Genomic DNA, 26160 nt, shown 5'->3' on the forward strand with positions numbered 1-26160 from the left:
GCGCTAATTGGTCGCCGTGACGTGCGTGATGGAACAAATGCTGGCGGCCGGAGGACTGCGGCGGCGCACAGCGAGGTCTGGACGGGTGGATGGTCTCTCCTGATAAACATTGTGATTAGAAAGCAGATTGATTGCGAGAGAAGGGACGCGATATTTAAAATAGCCACATACGGAATAATTTGTATGATTAGACGGCTCATTAGGCGCGACCTTCCCCACGCGGGGTCAGCCAGGCTCCTCAGCCTCAGAAGCCCAGCACATTTGTTTTCTGAACTCTTGGCTGGCTGCCTTTAATTAAATGTTAGATGGATGTTAATGTAAAATGAGACGTGCCAACAGCTGTATGGACATACATCCATCTCAGCAGAGAGGGAAAGAATGGTAGGCTGCGACTAAACGCCCCCAAACGTTTAAATTGTGATTTAGGACGTCTGCTCAGTCAGCACAGCGCATCTTGTTAACCGATCCTGTGCGACGATAGATATTTGTTGCACTTGAATTTCTGTCTCAAATGGCCCATCTAAGGGCTTGTATCCTGCCTGCCTTATGTGAACGTTTAGCGCCAGTCACCGAAAATGTTTACCAACACTGGTTTGGCTTAAACAATTGTTAGGGCTGCTCGAAACTTTCTTGCAAGAGCTGCTGTTACCGTTTCTTGAGCGTGTACGTAGGGCGGGCTTTGTTTACACTCTAGAAGAGTGCTCACCATCTGCTATTGGCTGTTTGGTGTATCATAGCGCTTCTTATGGAGTGCTTGTATTAAATGGGGGACTATATTGCATTTCAATCATAGACTGAAGAATCAGACATTAAGGAGCTTATTTACTAATACTTCATGCAATGCAGGGCAGCAAGCAAAGTTGCTGCTTCGCATAGCGTAAAAGGAAGAGATCAGAAATGCTCCATATTTACAGCGATATGGAGCATTTCTGCTCTCTCCTTGTACAGGTGCACTGTGTAAAGCCTAGGACCAATGCAGATACCTTTGCATTATAATGCAACGGTGCCTACGTTACAGACTTTTGTGGAGGAAGGGACCCCTTGATGCAAAAATGAATCCTTGGAGGCATGTTCATCTTTCTATATGTGCTGCAGAATGTAACACACGCGGAACGAGAAAATAACGAGAAATAATGATATTTTTCCTATCTATGTCTCACTGGGGAAGGCGTGGCATTTTGATGCATTCCAAGGTTTACTAGCTTTAGTGAATCTGAGAATGGGCCAAAATCCATGGGTGGATGCATAGAAAAACTCATGCGCCACCTATGGCACTCCTCCCAGCTTGAAGTGTGACGTAATGCAGCGCAAGACAAGAACGTTGTGCTACATTTCTTTATGAGGCCTCACGAGGCAAAGCAAGTGGCCCCTTGCGTGGCATTGTAAATATTACTAAAGCCTTTGCGTTGTTCTTGCTTCGCCTTGCGCAACGCAAGGACAACGCAAAGGCTTAATAAATCCGGGCCTAAATTCTTCATCTTATAGATACATACAGAAAGTCATTGTTGTTATTTTCTTTTGTACTATTTAGTATGTTTTTTCTCTCATATTCAGAATATTGTTGAACATTTCACCTTATTATTGGAGCCATGAGACCATAGAAAAGCGATGAAGTACAGTTAAACTCTTGTGCCCCTTATTCGCCTTCCAAAGTGCCAAATGTGCACCGAGCAACCAGCAGGATTGTTATATGGTTGCTCTACATATTGCCATTTCCAGCCCTGGAATTTCTATTCTTTGTCCAACTGGTTCAATAAAACGTGTAAGCAGAATGAGGATCACCCAACAATAGGGATACCTCATTGCACAAACCCGAGACGCTGATGCTTAATGTGAGGCTTTTATTAATTGTTGCTGTGCGTCTCTGCTCTTTTATGCCCACTGCAGTTCAAAGTAAAAAAGCCTTGATTTCTACTGCAGGGAAATCTCACCTTAAAATGAATCTCACTGGAGATTAGCCCTGGACGGTAAACTCTGCTTCACTCGGCGGAGGAGCGCGGAGTTCCTGGATTCCGCCTTCCGGCTACGAAGCAGAGGTTTTTTTCCATTCTTACATCTGGGATTTATTTTGGCAATCACTCGCAAGTGCCACAATACTCTCGGGGCCTCTAGCGAGCGCGGGTAAGACTTCATTATAGCTCACACCACTAGCGAGTTCCCACAAGACTTCATGCTCACTCGCACAGCTACTGGCCGCGACTATGCCAATGTTGTCCCAATCGCAGTCATGAACACATCCATCTTGGGTAGCTTTTGTGCTGGAGAAGCAGCTAAAGAGGCTATTCGGGTAGATTTCTTCTCCAGCAGACCGTTGGAGTTGTTTTTTGTGAGAGGAGCCTTTTTTTAAAAACTTTTTTTCCCAAAAGGAAGTAAGTGCATCAGGGACTCAGCTTCCTGTTTCTGTCCAGCAGGTTCCTCCCAGTGCCTTGCAACTGCAAATGTTTTTTTTAACTTTGTGGCCTAGTCTGCCAAGGGGCAATCCAATAGGCCCAGGCTAGTGTTAGTTATGGGTGCATGAAACAACTGTTTCTTTGGTATATGTTGCTTTAAAACATCATTTAGAGCTGGGATGGCATTGGATTGCATTTAAAATCTGGTGTTTTTTTTGGCATTTCACATTTTTTTGTGTACAAAAAGTGTATATGTGGGATAATATTTAATGCCTTGGGAGGATGTGTTTTTCTACAACAGTTAATTTTTCATTTTTGGCATTACTAGATCAAAGGTAGAGTTTTCTTCAGTGTTACCATTACTCCTTTATCTGTTCAGTGTGTGTACGCGTGTGTTTGTCATAGTACACCACTGATTTGTCTTTGTACTCAATGCCGTGTGGCCAGGGCCCATTTTGTGGAGTCTGAATCTCAGTGTTGTTGTTTGACCATATGTTACTGGCTGGCAGCCATTTTGTGCACCCGGCCAGTGTGCCTTTGCCATAGGCTTGCATGTGTTCTTTGTTCCCCATGCCTCCTTGCTCAGTGTTGATGTTTAGCCACGTGGCACCAGCTGGCAGCCATCTTGTGCATCCAGCCAGTGTGCCTTTTCCATAGATTTGCATGTGATATCAGTTTAATAATATGCTTGAGGATCATGGCTGTATGTATATTAAGAATATTGTTTTGATGAAAGGTGCTTGTATATTTCATGCATTTTTAGATTTTTTTTTTTAGTTTGCACCTCTTTGCTTCATAATATGTTTCTTCTCATCCTCCCATACAAACATTTGCAATGATTGATGGCATTTTGAATTAAATTTTTTATTTTATCTTTTTAATATGTGGTATTTTTAAAAACTTTTAGTTTTTTAAAATTAGTCGGAAAATGTTTCGTAAACATTTTTAATGTGTTTTAACAAATGTTTTGATTTTTTTTAATTTAAAAAAGAATAAAAAATTTCCTTTTTTTCATTTTGCCACAGTCTTACCATTTATCCACCTGTCCATCCATAGGCGCACATCTGCTCAACAGCATGCAGTTTTTTTTAGGTGTAGCTAGATTTCCTCCTGGACACTCTGGCTGCGGTGCACTGCACACACATCAGCATCATACCATTTAAAAAAAGAAATGTTTTCTTTATTGACTTTGTTATACACAGTTACAAGACATTGCATCCACATTGCACATGCATCATATTTGGTTACGATAACTTCTGCCATTGTCGCGCTATACATGTCTATCAGCACAGTTGTTGTATTAGTCAAAGGGGCAATACCCCTGCACAGCTTCCCAGGTATACTACAGCATTTCTACAGGCATATTAAAAAGGCATAGGCACAGTCCAGGAGAACAGGTGCTATCAGCGTCTACCCATCTCCTTCCAACAAGGCAACAGGTGGGACCTCCAGTCAAGACCTGACCCTATCCTGAGCACCCAGAAGGAGATTCTCCTTCAGGCCAAGCTAGGGCTCCTCCTATCCCGTCTTGCACCTGGGACAGCAAATATGATTGCAGCAGTTCCCACATGTCACGAAGTGTGGAACTAGAAGGCAAAAGCTCAGCATATGTGATGCATTGCTCTCTACCATATACTAGGTCTTGTAGCCACTCCAATCATCCATTTCTTTTAACGATTTTTACATTTCCCCCGGACATCATTGCCTGCCATATGCACATCAACTTACATGCATTTTTTAAAAGATTATTATTCTATTTACCTATGCAGTTCCCTGAGTGTCACAGGTGTCTACTTTATAGATGTAAAGGAAAGAGCTCTATTTGCCTATTGTGTGTGTGTTATCCTGATGAGGACTTAAATTGAATGGTATGGTGTTGTGGTTTGACTTTAAAGTGGTTATTATTTATTACCTGAGTAAGCAACCACACTAATATTGCCTTTGTTCGTGCTAATTGAAACTGCAGCAATGTTACGTTTCACTACATGTGTTTTTTGCTTGTTTGCTTTTGTGTGCACAAGAGAAGAGACATCACCCGCAGTACTGCCAAACAGAAGGCCTGTACAGTGAAGTCAAACGTCGGTCCTCTAGTCTCTTCCACTTGTGCAGCTAAGTGCTGCAGCTTAGTGCTACTGCCAAATGAGAGCTTTAAGATGGCCCCTAAAAAGTTGCTCAAAAGAAAGTGCCCAGTGACGTGTCGGCCGAAACCTTTTTTTGGGCAATGTCATGTCCCTACCCCTCAAGCCTCAGGGGAGCAAGCTGGAGCAGCACTCCTGCATCTGCAGAATCAACCCAATGTAAGTCCAAGACCATGTCTGTCAGTGAGTAAGCCACTGTAATCAAGGTGACGCTGATGAGCAGTGATGTTGAATTGGATTTGTCCCTTTCGCAAGGTAGTACCCAATCGTTTCAGTAAACATAGCAAAGTGGAAAGCAGCCGCATCCAGTAATAGTAGATCTTTCTAAATTTGGAGCAGTCGAGAAGGTCAATCTTCTTGCCGACCAAGAACCCCCTCTTATAGAATCTTTGACTCCCATATCTCCAACAAGGATAAGAAAGGCCTATACTCCGCCATCTTCTCCAAGCACCACTTCTGATGATGGTGATATGCACTTGGATTGGACCCCAGCAGAGTCCAGGAGATGCCAGGAGAGGCAAGGGAAAATAAATGTTGATAAAAGCCTTAGAATTATGGAAGGGGATGATGAGGATGATGACGACCACCACAAACTAGTCATTATGGAAGGTGACACAGAGAGATCCGACATTGCCATTCAACCTGCTCTGAGGGATGTGGTACAGGAAGCATCACCAGTTCCAATATTTGCAAAGCCACAGCTGAGATCTGCACCAACCCCTACCTCAGTAGAAGTATTCACTCGACAGAGGCAATTGACAACATGCCCACCTACCTCCATCTCTTCTTCAGGTATTGGCAGTGGCACAGTAAAAAAGTACTTCTCCCCAGTTTGGGCCTTTTTTACGGTTAGCAAAGAGGGGGAGCACATTGCAGTATGCACCATTTGCCACACCAATGTTCGTCGAGGTAAGCCTGGTTAACATTATGGTACTGGAGGCCAAATGAACCATATGAAAAAACACAATGCAATCAAGTGGGAGAAACACATTAAAGAAATTGCTAAATATGGTTGGGGTGGTGAGGAGAGCCGGGGAATATCAGCTACAAGTCCAATCATGGTCGGAGGTGATGATGAGGGTAACATCCTCACGCAAAGCAGCGACTTCACAATGGCACAAGAAGACTCAGAGTGAGATTCAAACACCACAGCTTACATTAGCTGGCCCATCAGGACACACTCTGACTCTACCACGACCTACTTCTCGAACGGCTCCTGTGTCAGAGGCCCCAGAAATGCAGAAAATCCATGCTACTATTACGGGCATGTTTAGGCAAGAGGGCCCTATGAGCGCCACCACCCAATGGCACATTTGTACAATGGGAAGCTGTCAAAAATGTTAAAGCTGGACCTTCTCCTTTTTTGTGTGAAATGAATAGGATTCTTCGAATTTGGGACAGCCATCTGCCAGAATATGAAGGTTCCAAGTGAGACCTATTTTGCACGAGTTGTAGTTTCAGTGTGGCATCACAATATGATGCAATTGGTAGGACAAGCTTTGCAGCAAAGTATTGTTCATGCTATCCACCTGATGACAGACATGTGTGGACCAGTTGTCAGGCGACTGATTACATGTGCATCACTGCACACTGGATCTTTTTGGTGGGGCTAAAACAAAAGATATCTACAGGTCTTGACTCTGAAGAAAGTTTCAAGAGCGTTCGTCGGCATGCAACAGTGGCCATGTTTGCCATGGAGAAATCACATATAGCTGTAAACATCTTGGAGGAATCTGACTGCAAGGCGTCCGAATGGCTGCAAACCAGAGGTCACAGAACTGGATTTGTTTCCACGTACAATGGCATTACCATAGTCAAGGCTATGGTAGACGGTGGCTATTTCAGGGTCCTGTGTTTGGACCATTGAATCAACCTGGTGGTGCAAGACGTTCTAAAAATAGAAGACTCTGTCAGCAACATACAAACCACCTTCAGAAGAATCAGCACTCATTTCAGCCATTCTTTTAAAGCCCACAAGCAGTTGCAGACTATTCAGCGCACTAATAGAGTACTAATAGAGTACCAGCTGAAGCCCTGATACAGGAGATACCAATATGTTGGAATTCGAACAATTAGATGTTGCAAAGTCTGTTTGGGCAGTACAAACAGATCAATTACTATACCATTTAAAGAGAATGGGATGCAGTTGGGAAAGTTATGACCATGGATGTGGAGAAATGGGGCCTGGTCAAATGCCTGACACAAATGCTACTCCCTTTTGAGGTTTTCACATGGGAAGTTAGCAAGGAGGACAACATGATTGGCCAAGCTATCCCGTGGTTGCATCTGCTACAGGAGCAGCTAAACAAGGTGTCTGAAAGTTTCTCCCCCATAGGTGTGAACGAAAACGCAGAAACACGTCTTGGTTGAGAGCTTACTCTTTTGATTGGCTTCCAATGCAAAACAATATCTTGTCATCCAACAGTACATCTGTGTCATACTGCTTGATCCATAGTACAAAATAATTCTGTCCACTTTCATTCCTTTTTGTTTCAAAACACAAGAAATGGATTGTTGAGCAAGCTGGAGACCTGGAAGAAGAACAGCTGGAACTTAGAGTCCCACCTCGCAGTTCTAGGGTGCTGCCTTCAACTTACAGAGAGAGCAGTCTTTTCTCACAGCAGTCAATAACAACATCAACGAGAACAGTGGAAACCACAGCAACAGAAGGACAGGGCCCAACCTCGGCATTGTTTTGGTTTCATTCGGTAGGGCTTAAGTCCAGAACAGAGGCAAAGGCAAAACAGTTTGAGCAAGTGGCAGCACCAATTACCATCTACAGGATGTTCCAGGAGTATCTGGATGTTCCTAAAGAGGTCTATGTGGATCAAACCCAGTGAAGTATTGGTATGGGAAGATGCACCAATGGCTAGAACTCAGCAAGCTGGAAATAAAGTATCTGGCTTGTCCTGTAGCCAGAGTATCTGCTGATCATGTGTTCAGTGCAGCTGGTGCAGTTGTTAGAGTGAAAAGGACCAGTCTCTTGCTTCAAAACCAAGAGAGATTGACTAGAATCAAAATGAACCAACATTTCATACCACACAATTACACTGTTCCTGAAACAGCACAGGAGGAGGATGATTATTGGTCAAAATCAAATATATTAGCTTACCAACTTCTGGGTGTACCACCTGAGTTTGATGATGAACCTTACTTCCCCGACGGAGTATGCCAATGCCACCATAGAACTTTTGAATTTTTTTCTCATTGAACTTAATCATTTGCAAAACAAATAAAAATAGCTAGTGAAACATTATTTTTGTATCAAATTTATATACTGTCCCACCATTTTTTAGCCACATATATTGCCGTATTGGACCAGTGTGCAGTGAAGAAGCCTCCATAATTCCTTCATGACATTGGAGACAATGCCTGCCTCCCTTGTATGCCTATCCTTTTTTGTATCACTGAATAGCGCTGCCCCAGAAGATCATTGATTTACAAGACTGCCAATACCAAATTCCAATATGTTGCCTGAATCAAAGATGCAATTGTGTACCTACTACCTAGCCTACCCGTGCTTGTATTGGAAGAGGTTGCCACAATTGCAAAGGTGAGTACGTGATAAGTGATGATTCATAATTCATGTGGTGGCATTCAGTGAGGGAGGGTGTTCACCTGTAATTTGGGAACATACTTGAGATGATTTGCAATGTTTGGGGCCTGAATGCTGGGTGATCATTGTTTCCTGAGGTGTTTGGGCTTTCCAAGCTTATTTAGCGAAAATTAACCTGTACGGTCCACTCCTATGATTCTTCTGTTATTCTCATCAATGTAGGAAAGTGCCTCTTTTGGACACATTTTGTCTTGAAAATTGTGTAGTTTTGACTGGAAGTGGACAGGTTGCCTGCCAACCAGGTACCTTTTGCCAAATCCCCTTCTCTAAACTGTACCTATCGTTTCAACGATTGGCACCCATTTAGCTCACATGTACGCTCCTAGTAAACCAAGGGCCTTGTGCTTAAAGAGGATCCCTAAGGGCTGCAGCATGAATTGTGCCACTCTAAGGGACCCCTCACCAAGCACATGCACACTGGCACTGCAGTCTGCGTGTCTTGGTGCAGACAAAACTGAAGAGTCAACATAGCACACATCCCTGTGTGCCACACCCGTAGACACTGCGTAAGATATAGGTAAGACACTCCTCTAGCAGGCCTTAGCCCTAAGGCAGGGTGCACTATATGTCCTGTGCGGGCAGATCTGTATGAGACCGATATGCCCCTGCAATATCCTTGTTGATTCCTGGATATTGAAAGTGACTAGGCAAGTCATAGTATGTACATGGGCTGGACACTTGCCATTACGAGTTCCCCAGCTCCATGATAGCTTCATTGAAATATGGGATGTTTGGTACCAAACATCTCAGCATAATAAACCTGCATTGATTCCAGTGTCAGTTTAATTTAAAATTTCACATAGAGGGCCTCTTAGATGGGCCCCCTGAAACCTACTTATCCTTAGTGTGGTCACTGACTGGCCTGAGCCAGCCTGCTGCGATCAGGTAGTCTTCTGACCTCATGGGGAGAGTGCCTGTCTGCACTGAGGTCGAGAACAATGCCTTTCCTGGGTGGAGGTGTTCACACCTCCTCCTGGTCAGGAAGAGTCATCCGTGGCATGGAGCTTCAAAGGTCTTGCTGCCTTCCTAATGCTTTAATCCCTTTTTGGCCAGAGGACAGGTGAGAAAACATAGAAAGAATAGGAGGTGTGCCCCCCTCTGCGAACTTGACCCTTCAGGTGCTGGAGGTGAGGTGAATTACACTTTCAGTGCCCACCATCTTGAATATGGTGGGACTTATCCAATCAGGGCTAGGACTATGCCCCCCTCCTTCGGGAGTTGGGCATAAAAGAGGGTTAGACACCCCACGTGAGGGGTCTATTGGCCACTACCTGTAACTCCCTTTTAACACCCCCAAATCCAGTATTTAGGTGGCATCCCTAGACCCTGAGCTTCGGTTCCTGACAACCTAAGAAGAGCCGGTCACATCAGAGTCGCACCTGCAGAGAAGACTGCAAAGAACTACTGACTTGGCCCCAGCCCTAACAATCTGTCTGCAGCCCTCGACGATCCTGCACCAGAAGATGACTCGTCCTGCAGCCCAGCGACCTCCAGAACCTTGGGAGGCCTGCCTGCCTTTGATAAAGTTCAGGAGCTCCAGAGAACAGAAAACCTGTTCACAAAGCAACCATCTTCAAAGTAAAGAATCTGAGATCTGAAGAACCACGAAGCAGGCCCCCGGTTCCAACTCTGCACTTGATGCCTCCAGCCTGAATCCAAGTGGCCCACCGGTTCTAATAAGGTTCCACTCTGCCCCAGAGCCAGAATCCACTGTGAGCTGACCTCTCCTGAACTGCTCAATGTCGCCTGCCGCCTTTGTGGAGAGACCCCCCTCAACCACGACCTGCTCAGGTAAGCCGTTTCTGACATCAAAAGGAACCCCTGCACCTGTCCGTCCTTGGTGATGAGGACACAAGGTCTCCCCACATACCTGAGCATCGCAACTTACCTGTGCAGCTGTTGGTTTCCTTCGACCTGCCTCCTGGCCCGCAGCCCTATTCCGATTTGGACTTTCTCCATTGCTTTTCATTGGGCACCCAATACTGTGTTGGTCCTATACCTGACCACCCCTGTGCCATTAGTGGTGTAGTTTTGGTGCTGCCTTGGGCCCTGTCCAGTGTTGGCCTCCACCCCCGGACCCTGGTCCCCCAAGCCGCTGCTACGTACTTGTAAGCAGCCCCTATCCAATTGTTCCCATTCCCATTGATTGTATTGCGCGCCTGACCTCGAACTTCCACCCTGCACCTGGCCGCTCCTTTGCCACTGGTGGTGTACTGTTGATGCTGAACTTAACCTTGCCCCAACTGAACCTTGCCTAATATTGACCTTAACTTCTGAAGACTGGTCTTGTAAATCAATGATGCCTATACGTATGTTGAATGTTTTCTTCCTCCCAAAGGTTAACATTGCAACATTGCAAAGTATGAAAATTGCACTGTGTCCACTTTTTACATTGAAAAGTATTTCTATTGCAAAATGTATTTACCTGAGATGAAGTTCTGTGGTTCTACAAAATAAATATAACCAAATATAAATTTTCTAAATTAGTCTCAAATGTATTCATTGAGTGTGTGTCTCATTTATTGCCACTGTGTGTACAACAAATGCTTAACACTACTCTTTTATAAGCCTAACTGCTCACCCACATTAGCATGTTCATGTTCAGAGATGGCTTGAACTTCCAGGGAAATATTGAAATCTGACAAATAAGGAGATAAAAATTAAAACGAACAAATACAGTACATGAAAGATTGCAAGAAATTGGTAATTGCAAATAGGTAGCACCTGTGGAAGAGGTAAGGAAAGTACACACAAAACAGGCTTTAACTCCCATGATTTCAACATACTCATTTAATATTTTAGTATTTTAGTGTAGATATTATCATGAAATCCACTAGCTAGGCTTTCCCTACATGCTTTGCATATAACTTCATGATGTACTGTACTTCATTTAATCTCTGTGGAGTCATATCTCACTGGAGAAATGAAGCACAACATCAGGCCAACTAAAATTATTAGTATCATTAGTGAGGTGATCAGACTAATCATTTTGCAATATTTGCTATATGCTGTTTTCTATTTAGACCAGAAAAACAAAGATAAAATTATTGTAGAACTTCTATAAAGCAACAACAGCTATTTTCTTCTTATTTTGTTGACAACTGTAAAAATAAAAATAAAACAAATGTCTGAAGATGTCTTTCCTTTTGTTTTTCAGTTCATGCCCTCAAAAATAAAAAAATTTCTTCTTCTTTATTTAGATGTTACTTCAGTGTTAGTTAGTTCGGTGTTCAATCTTTGTCAGTCTCTTAACATTTTCAAGGGGATTCTTCTTCAGGTTCACTTTCAAAGGTGTATTGGCCACAGGTTATTGGACTATAGATCACTGGTTCTTGTTGATGAGAGTGACGATTCTGGCAAAGGTACAAGTGACCAGTTTCACAGCAAGGTGCAGAGTGAAGAGCTGTTGACATGTCAAAGGTATGAGTGGCAGCAAGAACAAGTCGTCTCTTCTACAAACAGTGTAAGTCTCCAGTTTTAATTTCGAGTCACAAGAACCCCTAGAGAAAGAAAGTCAGCTCAGAGGTAGTCACAAGTGAAGAAGCAAAGATTAAAGGTCAAAACAACTAAGTCACTGAAAAGAACTTGAGAAAGAAAGCAATGGCAGAATAAAAGGCTAAATTCAATCAATAAAGAATCTGAAGTTATAGAAATAGACTCCAAACTCCAAACAAAAAATATGGTTAACCTAAATGGACTTATCTACCATCTGTATCTGAATAGGAAGAAGAGTCAAAACTTCTATTTCATTGTCTTCACCAGTTTCAATTTCAAATTTGGCACACCCTTCTGGCACCACACTGTGAACTTGACTCTGTGAATCAGTAGTTGTTTTCACCACTTCTTCAACCACTGCCTTCACTCTTTTCATGTGAGCAATGTGGATCCTCTACATAATTTCGGCACACTTCACAGCAGTGTTAGTCACAAGTATAGCTTAATATGGGCCACCCTTTCGTTCTGCAAGGCAATTGTTGCGAATATGTCTTCTAATAACCACCCAAATACCTAGATTCAATGGATGGAATTGGATTTCTTTGGCCGGTGATGCTCCCAAGTTTGCCCAGTGAGAAACAGATTTCACCATATCCGCTAGATCTTTGCAGTGATTTGCGGGAAACAAGCTCTTGTCAATGCAACCAACCCTGCCACTTGTGCTGAAGTTACATTTGGCAGGTGTGATACTTCAAGGACTTCAGGAATGGAACTGTGAGAAGTTGGCCTGATGTATGATGTCACTAGTTCTAGTGTACACCTTATATCAGTCCAAACAACCCTTATGGTGATTGGTTGTAAAGTCAACCTTATAGACCAGCTATTCTAGTGGTAGCATGGACAAGAGCAGTCTTAGGCTAAACTCTGAATGGCATGTGAAGCCAGCTGTGATACCATATATAATCCCTTGAATACCAAATGAAAGGACACCACAACAGATATATATATAAAATAAGGTGTATTTATTCTAGTCAAACCCTCAGCACTCTTTATGAGATTAGAGGTAAGTACAACACAGTCTTATTTAAGCATACATTAAGTCACACAGGTAAGTAATACAGTTAGGCCCTAGGGGCCACGTAAACCATATACCGAAGAAGTGGTATAAGGACCACTGTCACGGAAATAGAATAGGCCTAGGCCTAGGGAATCGCTGGGGCTACACTGCACTAGCAACAGTTAGGAAGTGGGAGGCCCACGGGATTCAGGTGCAGAGTGGAAACACTCACGCGTAATGCGTATAGTCAATAGAAATAGTACAGTTCTGAAATAAACAGTTTAAGGACACTTCTGAAGCAGCTAGAGAGTCGAGACTCGTAAACTAGACCCTAGGATAGTCACTACCCTTGTGAGCACCGGAGTACCCAAGTTACCTGGCCCACGGGCTGCGGGTGCATAAGTGTGAACTTGCGTCGGGTTTCGTCGTGGACTTCTATGGATGCCTGAAGGAAAGTTGCTGACAGGCAGTCAGTGAAGAGTGTCCGGTGGATCCCAAGGCTGGGATCAAGAAGAGAGGAGACCTGCAAGCAGAAGGGACAGAGTCAAGGTCACTAGCCAGTGACCACGTGGAACCAGGAAGGGACCAGGCGATGTCGTGAAGATTGCAGGTGAAGGTGAAGCTTGTCGCTGCAGCCACGAGGACCAGGGAACGTCGAGGACGACCAGGACCAGGAGGCGAGCTGTCCCACGAAGGCTCTTGCTGTCGGCGGCATCGAAGTTGGACTAGGACTCACCAAGCCTTGGCAAGCAGAACCCACGAAGAACGGAGGACTTGCTTCTGGTGCAGACCAGGAAGGTCTGGGGTGCTTCTCTTTTGCAAGGAAGCGGGAGCCAGTCTGGAGGAGCCAAACCAGTGGTGAAGATTTCAGGATGCGTCGTCACAAAGGCCACTAGCCAACGGGCAAGCAACCGGACAGGCGCGACAAGCAGGAAAATGCAGAAGGGCCCCACGCAGGACTCGTGGAGTGTGGGGGGCTGATCTTCGGTGCAGATGGTGCTTGGGGTTGGGGCTTCTCAATCCCCGGTGCACAACTTCGAGGGTGCCTCAGAAGCTGCGCTGGAAGATACTCGCCACTTTTCCCAGATAGCCGGTCCCACGTCTCTCGTCGCCTCCACGGATCTCAGCTCGGCTGTGGATGTGGATCAGGGTCGGAGAAGTCTGGAAGTCAAGGCTCTGGTCGAGCTCTGCAGTCGGTCCCACGTAGAACTTCAGCAAAGCAAAGGGTAGTCTCTTGATGGTGCCTGTTTGCACAGGGTAGCCACTCCTTGGCCACAAGGGAGATTCTTCAGTCTTCTTCTTTCGTCGAATGTCGAAGGTCCAGAGTTTCTGTTCAAGTTGCAGGTTCAGGATAATCTAATCTCCTGGGGCCCAGCTACCACTCTTATACTAATCTGGGGGGCTGGGTTGCCTGCTAGGTCACGCCTTATGGGTGGGACCTGGGAGGGGGGTGGTTACACCCCCTTCCCTTTGTCCAGTTTCGCGCCAGGACTGGGGCTGGAGTGCCCCAGCACCGGTTTGAACTGGACTATGCACGGGACACCATGTGTGCCCCAGGCATGTCTCATTCTTTTCATCCCTCCCTGCCCCAATACACTAAGGCCTGTCTGGGGTGGTGCTCGCACCTCCCAAGGCAGGAAACCTATTGTCCAAGCCTCCCTTGCCGGGATCACTCCCAGCAGCAGGAGGTCAGACTCGTGTCTGTGGCAGCAGCATCCATTTTGTGATGCTGGGGGTCTGGTTAACTTTAACCGGGTAAGTAGGTTACAACATGTCTTCTCCCTCTAGAAGGGAGGGATAATATCCTCATCCCCAGAAATGGGATGGGGGTATTATTCCAAAGTGTTAGACACCTTACACGACATGTTTTGATAAAGCCAAACCATAGTTACCATAACCGTTTAAGATTATAAGGCACTTTAAGAGTATATGGTAGGCTATATCATAGAACAGCTATAAGGACATGGTTACGAAAGCTGCAGACAGGCTCAGCTCATGCTAGAGCACCATCTCACATGTTACCAAGCACTCTGCCTCCAGGATGGTTAAGGCCTGCCATAGGAGTGGCTGATAGGTACACATGTGTCTATATGTAAGCTAGGTATAGGAATACTACACCTAAGCAAGGGGTGATTACACGACCTTGCCCCAGCTGAGTGATCAGCCAGTTGTGTCATAATGGAAGGCCAGGCCAGGGGTGGCATAATAAATGCTGCAGCCCCTGGTAGGCCTAGGGTACACCTATGCCCTGGGTACCTAAGGTACACTGTACAGGGGCCAATACGGTGATCCTATCCAAATGGGTTATGCACCTAAAGTACATAGTATCAATTTAGAGAGAGAACAGCAGGGCTGTGGGTCTGATTAGCAGGCCCACAGCCACATCTAAGTCGAAAACCAGTAAAGCAAAAGAAAAAAGTGGGGGTGAACATAGAAAGCAGACCCTACTCTCCTACAGGAACATACTGCATAAGCAGCATTCAGTGCTTCATAACAATCACTTCAAGAGGATGCACCAACAAACAAAGTTAGATCAGACATTTCAAGAGGAATTTCTTCAATAACTGGTCTTGGTTTAGTGCATAATTCTGTAACACTGATGCAGTCATGCACTGGTTCATCATCATCATCATTCCCGTTTTTGTCTCCACAGTTTTTTTTGAAACAGGAAGCATTGTTGCAGGAGGAAATTGCACCTTATTATTAAGATGTTTTCAGCTGCCAATATAACTTGTTCATACCTCGCCAGTCGACTGTTTGTCATGTGCTAAGTTTGTGTATGAGTCAGCAAAATCTCAAAATAGTGGGGTGCAAACAAAATCAAAGAATGTCCCATCAAAATTCCCTCACTTTGTTCAATTGCAATGTTAACAGCTGCAACAACTTTCAAACACCAGGAAGACTTACAACTACTGGATTCAACATGGCTGATAAATAGGGCACAGGCCACATGATTCCTCCATGCATTTGTGTTAACATTCCAAGTGCACATCCACCTTTTTCATGAAAGAAGAAGTAAAATTCTAAAGTATAGCAAGGCATTCCAAAGGCCTTTAAATGTCCTTCATCAAATGGCTCCGGATCTTTGATATCACTATGGGTCAGCCTTTCTAAGGGCTTTTCAATCAAGGAAAAATGTATGATGCACTGACAACAGTATCCAACAATTCCTAAGAACATCATCACCTCCCTCTGGGTGGTAGAAAGATTCATTTTCAGAATTGCAGTAAAACGTTCTTTTGATACTTTCCTTGTTCCTTTTTTAATGTGATGACCAAGATAAAACACATTCTTTTTACAATATTGCTTTTGTGTAGGGCAAACCTTGTGATCATTGTCACCTAAATGATTCAACAGGGAAATTGTGTCAACTTTACAATTGTATTTCATCTTTATATTGCACCCGGACAGAGTTACAGAGCAACTGCAGATGTTCCAGATCTTTCTTTAAGATTGGTCTAAACATTTATGGACTTTCAGTATATCCCTGTGGGATTCTACACCAAATGGAACTTTATTTTGAAATTGAAATGAGAATGAATACTGGCTGTCTTCATGGAGGAGAATGGAGAAGAAGGCTTGCATAAGTCAATAACTGTATAGCATTTTGCATCTGATGGACTCTGAAATAAAATTACTGCTGGATTCAGTACCACTGTACAACATGGAATAACTATTTTATTTATTTTTCTCAAAACCTCCACTATTCTCCATTTACCACCCAGCCTTTTTTTTAATTAAAAGCACTGGAGAGTTAAAATAATGACCAAGCACTTCCTAAATAATTATTTGTCCAATCAGTTTTACAATAACAGTCTTAATTCTGTCCTCTGCTTCTCCTGAAAGTGTGATTGCTTAGTTCTGGGGGAAATAGCATTGAGTTCAACATTCATTCTGACAGACTTTGCACTTGTTATCAATCAGACCTCTTTCCTAGAGAAATTGCATACCTCTTCTTTGAGAACATGTTTTAGATCGAGAGGAAAATGATATTTGGTCAGGACTGGGAACAACTGGACTCTTAAATCTTATGATTTAATTTTGAAGACAAAATCATCATCTTTGGTTTCAATTGGAACACCATCCAGTGTACAATAAATCACACAGTTCATCTTGCAAAGCAAGTCTCTGCCCAACAAGATAATAGGGCTTGAATCAACCAAAACGAACTGATGTTTATTTGCCATTAACCCTATTTTAACAGGTACATCTATTGTGAACTGATTAACAATTTGTTTATTGCTAATGCATACACCTTTGTCTTCTCTTCCCAAAAAGTGTAGGTATGGATCTTCCACAGATTGAACTGTAGAGTGGGTAGCCCCCGTATCTATCAAGAAAGAAACTGGGTGGCCATTGACTTCACTGTCAATGTATGGACCACTCTGGTCAACATCCAGGACTGCTCCAAAGTAAGCAATCCTCTTACCCTCTCAGGCACTGGCATTGAGAATTATTGTCTGGAGAAAACTGAGGGAAATCATTACTCAAAATCAATGGATTCTGTTGGTGCACTGCATTATATGTCATTTTATTGTACATATTTTGCTGCAACACTGGGGCGACATGCATATTCATGCAAATCTGTTTCTGATCATGCATGTTCTGAATGGAAGCTGGCTGGACTGAGGCCAATGACTGTATCTGTGTCTGATTCACAGTTCACTGCGTCTGTTGAACAAAATCATTCTGGATTTGAACTGGAGTTTGTAAGACATTCCCAGCTTCCAATGCCCGATTGTACCACAGAAAAGACATGCAGTGCTCTTCTTCAAAATCTCAATATTTGTAATAATTCCAGAATTATTCGCAAACCGTCTTCAACAATCCTACATCTGCATTATCCTATTCCCCATGTTCACACCTTGTAACAAAGGCATCACATTAATTCCAGCATTGTCAGCTGGCATATAACCCAAATAAGATCCCATAAGCTGTTTCCTACTATTCCTCTCAAACTGCTTTCTCTGGGTAACTATCAGCTTTTCTTTGATATTTTTCCTCTACGAATCTATCCTGTCACTACTATACTTGGCAAATTCCAAATTTTCATCTATACTCGTTTTCTGCAGGCACATCACACTTTGCTGTATATGAGAACTGAGCTCAGGACACAAACCTATCACAAAAGTAGAAACGAAACCACCAGCACCATCTTTCTCGGGATCCGTGCCTCCACTGTGATTCTTAAAATTCTGCAGGAGTCTCTCATAATAGGCTTGCACTGACTCTTTCAGTTCCTGTGAAGATCTCAAAATCGTTGTCTAGTTAAAGTCTTTCTCTGGCACCTTCTTTTTCAAATGCTCCTTGTATTTGTCAGCAACCATATCAAAAGGAGCATTATTAGGTGCAACACTAGTTGGTTCTTCAGTCGGCCAAGCAAAAGCAACCTTACACTCAGCCCACAAACCACTAGGAACTACAATCTCAAACAACAAATTCAAATCATTCCAAAGCATTTTAGAGATAGTAGCCAACCCATGAATCTCCGTGGAGCACTTTTAAGGTCCCTCTTGCAATTTTGAAAAATGTGTTGGAAAGCATACAGATCACCCCTTCTCCAAGGCACTTTTGCACAATTACCTCCATGTACTTTTCTTAGTGGGAATTCTGAAACTATCCCAATTTCTGAATCACTAGTTGACTTCTTCTCTTTCATTCCTCTCTCTGAAGCTCTCATTTTATTAGTAATTCCTCTCTTACACCTTTCTCTGTATTTCTTAAAATCACTCCATTCCCTTGTATTTTCAACTAAATCCTGAATGTGAGCTCTTAAGGTTATTAAACCTAATTTCTTTTGTTCATAATTTGTCAGATTCAATTCGTAATTTTTCCTCACATTTTTCATTTTACTGCTAACTACTTGACACTCATCAACCAATTCTTCAAGTTTGTCATATGCTTCGCTTACACATCTTGCTCCTTCTTTGATCAAATATCTAATTTCATTAACATTGTATGACAATAATATATTCAGGTCATCTGTTCCTTGTATAATTACCTGGATTCAAGTTTTTTAAAGCCCAACATTAATAACTCTCCCCATTGGAGGTTCTTTAATAGTAGCAGTAGCAACAGTCAGGCAGGTCAATTGGAAGTAGAGAAACAGCTATAGTATCTCTACTATTATTCAGCAAAGGTGTCGTATGGCACACTCACTGTTGTACTCGCAGCCGCAGTTGGACCCTGTGCTTGTACACCCACACTATCTCCTGTTGCATCTGTATCTCACACTACAGCAGGACCATGCCCCTGTCACTGCTTTCCAACAGTATACAGAGGAGGTCTGGAATTTAAAAGATTATTTAAAAGGTTATCCTCCTCATCTAAATCTTGATTTCGTGTTATTTTCTATCTCCCTCATCAATCTCTTTTTATGTTTGTCATCTCTTTGACTTTTGCAGGGTAAACTCTTACTCCCTCCATCATATCCTCCATGCAGTACATCTGCTGTTGATTTGACTTGTATTCAAGCAATTGTCTCAATGAACCCTTCATCCGCTTTGATATTTTTTTTTCTCCTTCTCTGTAGCCATCCAATCCCACTTATCCAATGCCTCAAACTGAGTAGGTCATAACTTTCTATCATTCATAGTTTGTCTCAAGAGATCTATCCTTCTGCGGCACCACAGCATTCGGATTGGTTGGAGTCTCTTCTATATATGTCTAGGATGGACCTGTTAGGGAAAGAGTCCAAGAGGAAAGGGTTTTGGAAGCCCTTACAAGTATTGAGTGTGGGTCCAGAAAGGGAGCAGCAAGATATGGGGGATAATGAAGATACATGAAGGTTCATGAATTATAAATCTGTCCCATGATTACATCGGTAAAAACTCTCTGGTGTGCTGCAGGGCCCCTCCGTTTGTACTTAAAGCAGCTGCCTGTGTGTAGTTAACACCGTGAGAGAGAGACAGGGGCAGGAAGGATAAGGTTCATTGTGGAATGTCCGCAAGTGGTTGGTTCTCTCAAAATAAGGGCGGAAGGAAATAATATTGCTTCTGAGGTGAATGAGGACACACACAAAAAAAAGAAATCTATCTTTCAATTATTAAAGGCACCCTTTAGAAGAAACTGTAAATCTTAGTCAGAAGATGTATATTCATTCCCTTCAGTAATCCAGGTACACATATATGACCCAATGTCCATCGTCAGCTCATATGCAGGCGTTCCTTGGCCATGTAATTTTTGACCCTCAGGAGAAGGTACATTGGTAACTTTAGGCTTTTTCAATGCAGCATCCATTATTTTTGTTTAAAACAATCCCAAAATCACAAAGAATAAGCTAGTGAACAACAACCAATCCCAGTACATTTATGCAAAATTTCAACCAATCACAGAGCAACTCTGTCAGCAACCAGCCAGTGACTCTAAGGTGACGTCTCACGAATCTCAGTGCAGCCTATCACCTGACTAAGCAATTATTATTGTTATTATTGACTACTACTAGCACTCGAGGACAAGTATCAGCAGCCTAAGAACATGTCCTAAAAAAGCCAAGTTTTTTACTTCTTGCAGAAGGAAGGTAGAGAGTATTCCACACCTTAGGGCTCAGAAAGGAAAAAGGAGTGGCCACCCATTCGGGAGTGTTTGATTTGTGCACTCCAAAGAGGGACTAGTTACTTGAGCACAGGGTGCGGAGAGGATGGTAGGCACAACCAGATTTTGTAGGAACCGTAGTCCTGAGTGTAGCTTGATTTTATATATGAAGCAGAGAGCCTTGAATTTGATGTGCACAAAGCAAGTGGAGTTTGTGAAAAAGACTAAACACGGAGGAGTATACAGGTAGCCGGAATAGACGCCTTGCTGCCGCATTTTGTACCAGCCGAAGACATCTTTTCACTGTCTTGTCAGTCCCCAGATATAAGATGTTACCATAATAAAGCCTGGATAGTATCATGGACTGGATGACGGTTCTCAGTGCAGACAAAGGAATCGCAGTGTCTCCATGAATCAGGAAAACAATTACACAGCCCTTCTCAATGAATTTACACTAAATAAATTTTAAAAAACAGTGACTGCTCAACATAAAAGGAGAAAATTAAATACGTTAGAATAAAACAAATCTCACAAACACTAATTAAATGCAGTTCACACTAACCAGACCACCATTTAGCAAATATCCACCCTTGATTAATGTACCTACTCTCATGCATTTAGGAGCAGGAGACATCAACCTAGATTAGACACACAAACGCCTGAAAAGGACATTTTATTAATTTCAAAAACCATATCTGTATGCATGCGGCACCTTACAATACGTGCTACCTTTGTGCAGTCAAGTAAAACCTCAATATCTTGAGATCTTAGATTTCGATGCATTTGATAACCAAACCAACAATAATAAGCCAAACCTTTCAACACAAATTACATATACGAATAGTACATCAAAACAAGAGTAATCACACCACCAATTGGACTCAGAATCAACATTGCACATCCAAATGCCTCACATACGGCATCCATCTCTCCGCACAAGACTCGGCACTATTCATAGTTACAATTAACATTTTTCATGATTAACACTGGAAGTCAAGTTCTCGCACAAAACATTGTGGATTGCTTAATCTCCACTACGGCCCCCCCCGCGGCGGGATGCCTGGCTTTCACCTTGGGGATGCCCAGTACGGGTTATCTCACAGGGAAAAAGCCAGGACGGGTTCCCAATGCAAGCGCCGAGATACCCAAGGGTAAGTCGAGCGCTATATAAGAACACACATACATACATACATACATACATTTTTAACAAATCAGGATAATCCACCCCTGTTACGTAAATGAATAAGACACAGAGAACCAACAGAAGAACCTTAGAAATGTTTCAGGTTGTGACTGAGCTGGGGAAAATTCATCAAGAGCAGAATAACAATAACACTAGAATTAACCCATACATGTCAGCTTGACTATGTGCTGCAGAGTTTGTGAAGAGAGAAGTGCTTGGGGCAGGAGGGGGAACATGAGTGACAAAGTTTACTTTCATTTTAGAAAAGATGGCATTTGCACTTAATTTGTCGTCTGGTAACATAGAGTAGGAAACCACATTCCTACACATCATAAACAATTTGTTTAAAAAAAAACAACAGTATCATATCATATAAATGTATTATCAAGTATGAAAATACATTATACACCTGGTTAATGAGTAACAAAAGTATGAACCATAACAAATCTTCTACAGTGTGTATATGCTTATTTCTGTATTTTTGTTCCTAAGTCAAATAAATTCCCAGTGCTGAAGAAGAATTGAATGTGGGAAAATATCCAAATGTTTGTGTTTCCATTGAAACAGTTGACCTAGCATTAAGGTTTATGACCAGACAGACCAAACCCTCTAAATGAATCAGTTGCGGTAGTTTTGGAATCCTACAGTCACTGCATGCTCTGCTCCTGATTTTGAAAAAGGGCATCACGGATGACACCAACAATGCCAACATCAATGGTATCTCTGATTACTTCACATCATCACACGACAATTGAAATCTGCAGTTCCTTACTGAATCACTTTTGTACTGAACACATCATTGCATCCACTACTGACCCATTTTCACCACACTGCAAACCAAGACTGTAAGATGAAAGGCACATTGAGGCCAGGGCGGTAGTCAAAAGAAGTAGGTAAATTGCTAAAGTGAAAGCAAGCACTTATGAGACATTGTATCCACAATATTTTCACAGGCGAACTGAGAAAAAAAATTGTGCATGAGAACCACGCCTGTCAGTCTATGTACATAGTACATGAGTGGCGCAACTGTTTGTGTAGAATACATGTGTAATGTGATCGGTGAGAGGTATCCAAGTAGTCCTGCTGTGTATGTAGGGCATATAAATATTGAATCAAATAATGCAATACAAAGTACATGAGAGTCAAGAATGCATTTGTAAAATGCAGGCATTAAAACATTATAATAATAAACTTCTTTATTCGGTTTTTACAAATTGTAAAACCATAAAAGGTACATTTCACACACAAAAATATACAAATATACAATAAAAATGATAATCATGGGAAATAGTTACACAAATCCAAAGTCAAGTGTTTTACAGAAAGCAATTCTTATGTTTTCGATAGCATTTTGTCTTACAGATTTTTCCTGTGTTTTACAATACATTTTAGAAAATTGAGAACACACTAACAGACCAGTTCAGATTCTAGCAGTTGAAGGCGTAACATGGCTGGACGACATTGTCTAAATCCCCACTGCTTTAATAAAGGAAGTAGCCAAACCCTCCTGTGTGGGTGATGGAATTTACAGAACAATATTGTGTGTAAATTTGACTGTATTGATTTTTCATCACAGGGACAGGTAGAGAGAGTTAAATCCCACTTTTTTCTATCAGGGAATGCTACTAATCTGTGAAAAAGCTCTAGTCTGAATCTTGTTAATAGCATTCTGTCATAGGTGCTAATCTGTAATGTAAGATAGGGCTGGATTAGGAACGTCAGCTGGATCGTATTGGCATGTAGAACCGAGGGTTTTGACCACTCAGATGCCAGCCTTAGTGATTCTAAATGTGTCAGGGCCAGTTGTTTCAATGATCGTTTTGATACCTCGATAACGTTTTTGGGTTCGAGATAATATTTCTCCAATCCAAGATCTTTGAAGAAATTTCTAATGTATCGAAGCCATTTGATTTTTGATGATTGGTCAAGGATCATTGAATCTGCAACAACTTCCTGAGTTATGCTATTTTTTTCAGAGGTCCATATGCGCCGCCAAAGCAATAATGGTTGGATCTTTAATAGGTCCTCTAAATAAGGGATTCCGAGTTCTAGATGGGAGGCGTAGATCGAGGTGCTACGTGATGTTGCTAACAGGAAACTAAGAAAGGTGTTTTCGATCACCTGTAGGGCACTAACGTCTACATGTCCCCAGAGCCCCGCCCCATATAGTGCAATGGCCTGGCATTTGGCTATATATATTCTTAATAGTTCCACTGGGGGCCTTTTCCCCAATCTCTGAGAAAAACTCATCAAGGAAATTATTGCTCTTTTGAAAAGATGACATCTGGCCTCTACTGCTGGTCTCCAATTGAGTTTTTCATCAATCATGATACCCAGGTAGCAGTATTGAGTGGTTATCTCCAATTTTTGGTCATTAAGGAAAATGTTCTTTAAACGTTTTTTCCCGCTACCTGTTACCATAACAAACGTTTTTTTTACATTTACTTGTAGATCCAGCCCACCCATAAAATTGACATATCTGTTCAGGGAGTTTTGCAGTTCTCGTGGTGTGCGTGCCAAAATGACAGCATCGTCTGCGTAGAGCAGGGCGGGAATCAGGCGTTGTTTTACTCGTGGTAGGTCCTGCGCCCCCCTCAACATCGCCTCCTCTAATCCATTTGTGTATAGAGAGAAGAGGAAGGGAGCCAGGACACATCCCTGCCTGACTCCACGCTCTACTGCAAAAGGTGCTGTCAGCTCCCCTCTTGTGCCAAAGCGAACCCTTGCTGTTGCATTTGAGTACAGTTCTCTTAGAAAGTCTAGAATGGGGGAATCCACTCCCATGTGGGCCAAAATCGTCCAAAGTTTTGCGTGCGAGACGCAGTCGAACGCAGCGGACAAGTCCACGTAAACCATGTAGACTGTGTCATTCTTTGCTTGAAGGTATTTGGCCACTATCATGCTAAGATTAAGAGCCTGCTCCACAGTTCCAAAGCCCTCCCGAAAACCGAATTGAAGATCTGAGACAATATCTTTCTCTTCGGCCCAGTTCTGGAGTCGCTCAAGCACGACTCTGCCAACAACCTTTCCCAAGGAGTCTAATAGGGAAATTGGACGGTAACATTTCACATCTTGACTGTCTCCCTTTTTAAAGATAGGGACCATAATCGATTTCGTCCAAGATTTTGGCAGGCCCAGCTTCACTGATGCAATGCATACTCTCGTAAGGATGGGGGACCAGAGATCTAAATTAAATTTAAAAAGATCCACTGGGACCCCATCTGGGCCTGGGGCTTTCCCACTTTTGCTCGCTACCAAGGCCTCTATAACTTCGGAAATATCAATGTACAGGGAGATTGGGTATACAACTGTAGGAAGTAGCAATTGTGCCCCTGTCGGTGTAGCTGTATTATTAAAAATATTGGAAAAATGAGACACCCAGATATCTTCCTCAATTGCAACTTCTATCTTTGGGCCGTCTTTATCTTGTAGATAAGGAGTTTTAACAGTTCTCCAGAAGGCAGCGCTATTGTTAGAAACGGCGCTAGAATGTAAATCATTCCAAAGTTTCTCTTTTAAGTCTTTGGTTCTTTGCTTGCGAGCCCGTCGATATTGATGTCTCAAGAATTGGATCTGAACCTGATCTCTATCGGTTTTGTTTAACGCCTCCTTTAATTTAGTTAAGGCCATAGTACAGCTATGGTTAAACCATCCTTTAGTAGTTGGATTTGAGTTGTGTAAAGTTACTGTGAGAAGTTCCTTAATTTTCTCTATAATTTGTGCAAAATTATTTAGGACTTCTACATCTGTTACTCCTAAATCCAAACACTTGATTATATTTTCATATGCCTCGTTGACCAATTTGCCTGTAAATTCTTCCAGATCCACTTTTCCCCATTTTAATGTATAGCCATTTTGCCTTCCCATCTCAAGATTATTTTGTGCGAGGGTCTTTGCTATAACAGCGGTTGGAGATTGACAATCGGTTACATGACATTCCATCCTAAGGGCAGAATGATCACTTAAATCGTTTGTCAACACCTCGAACAGCCTGACTCGGGGCAACAATCCTGTTGAAGCGATGATATAATCTACTGTGGTTTTATGGCCCCGACCCACGTATGTTGGTTGCAGGGAATTTGTACCTGGACTTGATTCATTGATGATTGCAAGTTCCAGGTCTGTCAGAACATTATTCATTGCGTTTCCCCCCCTGCTATGAAAAAAATGCATCAGGGGAATATTATTTTCGTCCACGATCCCGCAACGATTTTTCCCTACATGTGGGCATGGGTGTAGATTTAGGTCTCCTCCCCATAGAAGATGAACTGCCCCTTTTCCCTTCCTTAATTTATGGGTTATCCTTTCCTTGATGTCAGATAGAACAGACAAAAATTTATCCTCTTCCAAGTTGTTGTAAAAATTAAGCAATAGGATCGTCTCATTATTATTTTTCACAAGGGAGAGTAGCTGAAAGTTTGGTTCATACACAACTACAGAGACTTTCAGAAAGTTAACTGTGTTTGCTATGTATGTGGTCAACCCTCCCTTGGGTCTACCTACATTGGTACTCTGAGCGGGAGTGAAAAATGTTTTATAGCCCTGAAGATGGAGTTCGGTCATAGACCATGTCTCCTGGAGACATATGATTTTCCCTGACTCCAGGAAAGCAACGGCCGTCCGATCGTTAATCTTGGAGCGGAGGCCCGCTACGTTCCAAAAGAGGATGGGTAAATGCTGCAGTTCTATATTGACCGGGGCTTTATTTATTATATAGGTCATTTTTTCTTTAGGTTCTGGGTAACATGTCTTAGGGTTTGTAATTTCCGAGTTGGTCACAAGCTCAGTTGTTGGACAGATTGTTTTTT

At 42.7% G+C, this 26160-nt stretch overlaps 1 long non-coding RNA gene across 2 annotated transcripts in view; it reads right to left on the minus strand.

Annotated features, from left to right (window-relative positions):
• Positions 1-10919: 10919 nt before the first annotated feature.
• Positions 10920-26160, minus strand: part of LOC146857703 (uncharacterized) — a 45172-nt gene continuing 29931 nt past the window's right edge. The window contains exon 3 of one of the 2 annotated variants that reach the window (XR_014979605.1): positions 10920-11644. This is a non-coding gene — a long non-coding RNA (uncharacterized LOC146857703). The remainder of the gene's footprint in view (positions 11645-26160) is intronic. The other variant, XR_014979604.1, reaches the window with a different exon arrangement.

The sequence above is a fragment of the Triturus cristatus genome, chromosome 3_2, assembly GCF_964204655.1.
Source record: "Triturus cristatus chromosome 3_2, aTriCri1.1, whole genome shotgun sequence".
Taxonomy (NCBI): Eukaryota; Metazoa; Chordata; class Amphibia; order Caudata; family Salamandridae; genus Triturus; species Triturus cristatus.